At 38.9% G+C, this 8,129-nt stretch overlaps 1 protein-coding gene across 2 annotated transcripts in view; it reads right to left on the reverse strand.

Annotated features, from left to right (window-relative positions):
- The window catches only part of unm_sa1261 (un-named sa1261), a 40,274-nt gene extending 36,282 nt beyond the window's left edge, over positions 1-3,992 (reverse strand). For both annotated transcript variants that reach the window (XR_012401282.1, XM_679124.9), the window contains exon 1: positions 3,803-3,992. The gene's annotated coding sequence lies outside the window, so the exon portion shown is untranslated. The remainder of the gene's footprint in view (positions 1-3,802) is intronic.
- Between the last annotated feature and the right edge of the window lie 4,137 nt (positions 3,993-8,129).

An 8,129-nucleotide genomic window follows, 5' to 3' on the forward strand; every position in this document is an offset into this window, starting at 1 on the left:
TTGTTAAGTGTGATGTCATGTGAAGTGGCTTCCAGGTCCAAACGCTCTATCAAACTGTATGGGGAGACTCATCAAATGGTAATAATAAACGTTTACAAAGCAATGTCATACCTTCGAACATATCCATGCCTATATGTGATGGCCAAGTGACATCAAAATATTGATGTTTTTGATGGAATAAGTCCAGAGACTTTTATGTACACCATGATATTATATAAAATTCACTTTAATGTGTGATATGACTAAAAAGTGGCCATAAACGAATTTTCTCAATTCAAATGAGTAGCGGATTGGACCCAGAAACAGCATTTCATACATCACAACTTAACAAGCAGATGGTGTTGCATAGTGACTTTTATTTTGAAGCTTATTAAAAGCACATAAAGCCATCCTAAGATTAATTTGTAGTGGAAGCTCCAGGAGTTGACATATCTTGCTGAAACCACTAAATCAGACAGTTGTTTACACACAGAAGTCAATGAACAGGAAAACTAGTTAGCTTGGTGTTATTGAATAGGGTATATGCAGAAGGACTTTTATTTTTCAATAACCCAGTGAAAGTGCTTTCCATGAACTGAATGACATTACAAAAATCACTGCGTTTAATGTGTGTTTTCCTTAAAAGTCAATGATCTTGACTGCCTGATTGATATACAATATAAAGTGGGTTTCAGACTGTACAAGAAGCACTGCATTTAAATCCATTTTCCATACCATGTCTTTAAAATATGAACATTTATTTTACCCCAGTATTTTCAATGGAGTTTCTGTGCTTGCCTGCTGCTACTGACGGCGCTCGCATTTAAACAGTTTTTCATCTCGTTTTACGCTTGAACAACTACATGAATGCTTATGTCTCTTTAACTGATTGTATTTTAATTACATTACAACATCCATGCTGTAAATGGGACCGTACAAAATTGAAAATAGTCACATTATCCGTTCACCAGAAGTTTATCGGTATGGGAAAAAACACTAGCTGTACACATAACCTAGCACTTTATAGACTAGCTTACAATGGCGGATACATGTGTCTACTGATCTTATATCATGTGTATAACATGTCAGTGATTGGAGTTTATAATAAAAAATGTTTATGTTAACCCCCTGGCGACTTATGGGTTAGATTGACAACAGAGTTATGCAATTTTGAAAGCTTCAAAATAAAAGTATTACATAAAAGGTTACGATAAAGATGCCTTCTGAGACAAAACACTATGTTTTCACCAGGTTGACAAACCAAACTTTTCCAATATTCAGCAACAACTGCAGTGTTTGAAGGTCAAAGTAGATGAGGTTGTGTGTTGTGACAACAAGTAAAGAATGTCTGAAAGTTTGCAGACCAATAATCATCATGGGGCAGCTTTAAATAAAATCATAATGTCATGATAATCTTTCCTTGACAACTGCAAAATGACTTACAAAAATACTGCACAAAATACTAAACTGGCCGTCGTGTTTTCCAGTGCTGACTGAAACTGCATCCGCAGCATAAAGCATATACCAGAGTAGTTGGTGATTCATTCTGCAGTGGCGACCCCTGTAAGCCAGGGATTAAGCCAGCCTCAACCTCTGAGACTGCAGCTCTGCACAAGACTTTTGGCCAGGGGAGAAATTAAAATGGTCGTGCCGAACTGAGTCTGGTTCTCTCAAGGTTTTTTTTCTTCACTCTCCTATCGGTGAAGTTTTTTTTCCCTCTCCGCTGTCGCCACTGGCTTGCATGGTTCAGGATCTGTAAAGCTACGCATCGATGAATTTGCTCTTCAGTGTTTGGACTCTCAATAATGATTTCAAACCACACTGAACTGAGCTAAACTGAACTGAACTTAAACACTAAAAACTGAACTACCCTGATCCAGTTACTATGACCATTTATGTGAAGCTGCTTTGACGCAATCTACATTGTAAAAGCGCTATACAAATAAAGCTGAATTGAATTGAATTGAAAATGGAAAATGAATAAATAAATGGCCGGAATACAGAAATCGGGCAATTGGGTAAAAGTACAAGTACCCTAATAAAATATTACTCTAGTATTAAAGTGTAAAGTACATGTTTTATTAATTTACTTCAGGTTTTTTTGCAAGAAAATGTTCAAGTATGATGATAAGTCAACTAAAATATTCCTGTTTTTGTTGGAAATTAGATTATTTTACTTTCCCAATCGGCAGATTAATTAGCTCGTTTTAATAAAATAAATCACTTAAAATTGACTTGAATAGAGCTGGGGTGCCCAAACTTTTCCTTATGAAAGCCCAAAAACCAAACTTGATGGAGGCTTGTGGGGCGAAGGCAAATATAGGTGAGGTAATTTACCATGGGTGATTTCCTAATTTATGTTATGTTTAAACATGACTATAAAAAATTGCTTTATATTAACTAATACAGTATTTTTTTTTAACATTTTATAATGAACTTATTAGAGAGAAAACAAAACAATCTCATTCATAACAGAATTACACTAGTCTTTGCCCTGATTTGCTTGCCGATGCCGTCTGCATTGTCCTCTATCTGTCGAGTGACTGTATTTACATTTTTTTAAAATCTGATTAATTTACAACATTCAATTATAACATTTAATTTCAGTTTGCTTTTTTTAAGCTTAGCAATAAAACAAACAAATAAGGTTGCGTCAAATTAGAAATCACGATCTCTATGTTAAAATCATTTGCCCCAATCCTATTCTTCCCCAATACTCACTCTCCTCTCAGATGGGATGGTGGGCCAAATCAAAGGTTACAGCTTTGGCCCGCTGGCCCTACTTTGGGCATCTCTGCTTTAGAGGTTATTTGCTTGTCTAGAAAATCCTTCTTGATTTAAGATTCTTTAGATATGTGGGCTAAAATCAAGACAAAACTAAGTGAGTCAATTAATTGTTAATAGTGAAAACATGAAATCTGAAAATGCTCAAAAACTGAATGAACTCCTCATATATTCATAAAGGACAGGACTCAAAATGTAATATCCATTCAATGCACACATTTTAAAAGACACTTGTCTTTTGATTTGTACCAAACAGAGTGCTGCAATTTGGATAATGAAATAACTGAGCGCATCTAGACAAAGGACACAGCGGTGTGTCTGAACACACATCACATCCAGACACAAGCTCATCACATATTGTACTGAACAAACATGTAAACATTGAAATGAACAATGTGTAAAAATCTAGTCTAAAAACATGAATGCATTATATCAACTGCAGTATAATACACCATATCAGAGTACTAATGCATTTATTTGACTATCCAGCAACACCCTGTCCAAACAGTGTCATGTAAAAACACTGAATGTCCACCTTTTACCCTTGAGCTCTGTGTGAGTGCGTGCATGTGGATGTCCATGTGCTCGACTAGGTATCCGTGTGTGCAAAACACCAACAGTGAATAAATAAATAATACATATATATATCTATGGCATCTACATGACAGCCCGTGTGACTGACATGGCTTGACTTTGCTGTATACCCGCCTCACAGCAGCTCGAGATGTGTTTTTGCCAGGCTATTGTTCTTCAGTGTTTCCTATGCAGATGACAGTGATGGCCTCAGCTGCATTTCAAGATGTCAATATTACAAGAAAACGATTGGATTATGCTGTGTGTGTAAAGCAAGCCAATGCACACACTCCCAATCATGTGTGTTATTATTATCTTATAATGCATATGGGAGATGTGGTGGATAATAAACCTGCAATGCATGCAAATATTTTAATAAACGCTGGTAGTCTTCGGTTATTGCATATGATATTTACAAATGCGAATTGAGATGAGGATTAATAAGCAGGTTTGATTAATAGCTTACCTTTCAATGAAGAAATGATGCGCAATCCCTGACTGTCATTCCGTAGTGCTTATTAAAGTGAATTATTCGGACATCATCAACAATTTCATCTGTCCAGTCTGTTATTTTGCTCGGAGCCTGGATGAAACGCTGTTGACTCCTGTGCACACCGCGGGTGAGCGGCTGTCAGATCCTCTGCTGTTCCTCTATTGTCTCTCCGTTGGTTGTGTTGGTCTGTAATGACACCGCTGACCCAGCCCACAACCACATTGACCAATTAGAGAGCAGAATGAGAGAGCGCTGGAACAGCCCACTGCAAAGATCAACCAATCAGAGCGCAAAGTGAGACACCGCTCTTCCAGCAGCGGCCAATCAGAGGAGAGAGCGATGGATCGCTGGAGTCAGGACTTTCTGTCTCCGTACAGATTTTTCTGTTTCCCTGAGGAGCTTGAAGATTCTGGAGGAGCCGCAGACACACACAGGTGAAGACTTTCAGCTCGTGACATCAGGAAAACTGTAAAACGGTGCATTTATATAATGATTTTCACTTAGAGTAGAGTAAATCAAGCTCTATTAGTAGTAATGCAATATTTATAGTCCATCTATCTCGACATTTGGGCTTTAGTCATTTCAAATATGTCAAATTCTAGTTTAACAAGACTTATTAAAAGACTGTGGGCTACTTAAATTAGCAAGGAACTCAAAATTTACTGTATTATAATAAATAAACACACATCAGGGGAACTTCAGGGAAAACAAATAGATTCATTCATTCATTCATTTTCTTTTCGGCTTAGTCTCTTAATTAATCCAGGGTCAGCGGAATGAACCGCCAACTTATCCAGCACGTTTTTACGCAGCGGATGCCCTTCCAGCTGCAACCCATCACTGGGAAACATCCACACACACTCACTCACACTCATACAATACAGACAAGCCTATCCAATTCACCTGTAGCGCATGTCTTTGGACTGTGGGGGAAAACGGAGCACCCGGAGGAAACCCACGCGAAGGCAGGGAGAACATGCAAACTCCACACAATCGCCAACTGACCCAGCCGATGCTGGAACCAGCGACCTTCTTGCTGTGAGATCTAGAGCTGATTCTCTGACACCAGAAGCAGACGACAAGCTTCTGCAGAGATTAAATGCAAGTATACGCTATGGTTGCTAGAAAGGCATTAAAAATGCTGCTTTAATGACTTTAACAGAGAGAATGTAATCATGTCCTGCACTGTCTGTGTTTATGTGTGTACCTTGTATTCCTCACATCGTCGAGACCAATTGTCCCCACAAGTACAGTGATACCAGTAATTTTTGACATTGTCTGGACATGTTTTTGATCCCCATGAGGAAAACGGCTCATAGCTCACAGAGACTGAAGTATTGTAAAGTAATATAACAATGCAGATTGTGTCCTGTGAGGGTGGTGTTTAGGGGTAGGGTTGATGTAGGGGGAGAAAATATACAGTTTTTATTGTATAACATTATTATAGCTATAAGAAGTCCCCATAAAGATGTACAAATGTGTGTGTGCATCATAAAATTCACACAGTCAGCTTATGTCAAGCCTCATAACAGTCCATGCTGAGACACGTGTGCAAAACCCAGATAGCAGAATTGATTAAATATTGATCTAATAGTGATTCATTATTGATTTCTATGTAAAGTAAGTAATTTAGGTTGAACATATATTGATTTCATGTCCATCTTGATCTATTATTCATCACTGAGATAACCTCATGTCAGGGTGAGAGTCAGATCAATCAATCTGAGGTTTTGGTGCATTGATGGGACCCACATTCCTATTAAAGCTCCTTCAGTCAATGATGGAGACAATGCTGATATGAAAGCTGTTCATAAATGTGCAGGTAGCAACTTGTATTTACGTCTTTAATGTTTTGGTGTTACAACCATTGCACTCCAAGTGGGACTCCTTTTCAGCCCTGGAGTTTCAAGCCAGACCGGCCCACCTCAGTTCACGACTGATTATATTAAAATAAGGTCATTTCCAATTCAGTTTCTAATGACACTATCACGTCTTTTTCAAGAAAACAGCGGCTTTAGAACTTGAAATGTTCCAACAACCCAAACAGAATTATATGTCTTAACAATAAAAATGAAAAAAAAATATATATATATTGAATAGGTAAGGATCGAACTCAGGTCCTGATGTGTCGTGGCACAACTTGCTGACCACTGGACCACAATAGCACTGTTGTTACAAATTGGTCTATTGACGTCTTAATCTTTTTCTCCCCTTTCTAGATTTCTGACCCATTTATGTCAGATTTATAAGTGAATCATCTGATTTTCATTGAGCAGGTGTAATATTCATTAATATTAATTATTCAAATTCTTATATTCACTAAGGTGCCGCTGTTTGGGGTCGAATAATAGTTACGTTTAATCATTACCCTGCAGGCTGCGTTTTGCTCATGGGGCTGCGAGAAACTAAATAAAAAGAGTGGAGCTGCGTCAAAATAATGAATAAAAAGAGTGAGGCTATGGTCAAATACATGAATAAATGAAAAAAGTGCGACTGCTGAGAGTGCAAGCAGCTAGGGACACCAGCCCTCGGGGCCAAAAAGCGGACCGGCCCACCTGGAATTCTCCCGGTCCTCCCGATTAGCCAATCCGGACACCAAATACATTCCCGGAGGTATGTGTTTTTTTTTTTTTTTTTTAGCAGTTGTTAATATGGTGAATCCACCAGAGGCCACTGTGTATGCTTTTTGAGGGCACACATTTCTGTCACGAGTGCCAGTCATGCCTGCTCTTCCTGTGTAAATCCACCAGAGGTCGCTGTCGGTTGACTGACCGACTGACCAACCAACCAATATCCCAACCCACTCCCTTCCTTAAACCCATTCGACAGTGTTTTCAAAAGCAATCCAGAAAAAGAACAGCCCTCACCTGATTATTACCATGTTTTCATATTTTACCACATTCTTATTTACCTCATGATTTATTCAATTCAATTCATCTTTATTTCTCTAGAATACAATGTAGATTGTGTCAAAGCACACTGCAAAAAATGCTTTTCTTACTTAGATTTGTTGTCTTGTTGTCCAAATATCTAAATATTCCTAAATCAAGAAGAATTTTCTAGACAAGCAAAACATATTGTCTTGTTTTGAGAAATAATATGCCAAAATTAAGTGAGTTTTTCCTTAAAACAAGCAAAATAATCTGCCAATGGGGTAAGCAAAATAATTTTAAGCCTGGTTTATACTTCTGCGTCAAGTGACCGGCGCAACTCACGGCGCAGGCAACGCGCGCAGCTGTGCATTTATACTTCTGCGTGCTGTCTCCGTTGGTCTGCATTAACACTTCAGAAACGCTAGTGGGCAGTGAGGTGTAAATGTTCCTCTGTGTCGAGTTTCTTCGCTTATGTTTTGCTATTCTGAACACTTCCTGGATGTACAAGTGACTCAAACTCGCTCATTTTGAGGCAGGAACCGGCGGACGTGCAACAACTTTAACTATGAGGTAAACACAAAACAAAACTTTCCATCCGGAGCTCCTTCACGGACTCCACACTTGTAAACAATCGCTCGCGCCATTCCCGCGGCTCTCGGTCCCGCCCAGACTCGTCGGGGCTAGCAAGCCGACCAATCACAGAGCTTGCGCGACGCGTTGTTGCGACGTGTAGTTACAATTTTTGAGAGGTGCACGTCAGTGACGGCGACGGCCACGGCGATGGGCTATGCGTCAGCGCCGTAGCCTACGCCGGTGTTTGACGCAGAAGTATAAATGCACAGCTGCGCGCGTTGCCTGCGCCGTGAGTTGCGCCGGTCACTTGACGCAGAAGTATAAACCAGGCTTAAAATTATTTTGCTTACCCCATTGGCAGATTATTTTGCTTGTTTTAAGGAAAAACTCGCTTAATATTGGCGTATTATTTCTTAAAATAAGACAATATGTTTTGCTTGTCTAGAAAAGGCTTCTTGATATAAGATATTTTAGATATTTGCACTAGAAATAAGTCAAAAAATCTAAGCAAGAAAAGCATTTTTTGCAGTGCAGCTTCACATAGAAGATAAACTGAAACAGTGTCAGTTCAGTTTTCACGGTTTAAGTTCAGCTCTGTTTAGCTCAGTTCAGTGTGGTTTAATAATCACTACTGAGAGTCCAAACAGAGAAAATCCATCGATGAGCAGCTCTAAAAGTCCCAAAACCAGTGGCGACAGCGGCAAGGAAAAAAAAACTTCACCAATTGGTGAAAGGCCCAGAGGAACCCTCAGTGAACCAAGAGTGCTATGAGACACACGTTTAATTGTTTTTTCTTTTTTGATCTATTTCTTATCTTATATTTCGATCATTCACTGATGCATTTGTATCGTTTT

The sequence above is a fragment of the Danio rerio genome, chromosome 3 (genome assembly GCF_049306965.1).
Source record: "Danio rerio strain Tuebingen ecotype United States chromosome 3, GRCz12tu, whole genome shotgun sequence".
Classification (NCBI taxonomy): domain Eukaryota; kingdom Metazoa; phylum Chordata; class Actinopteri; order Cypriniformes; family Danionidae; genus Danio; species Danio rerio.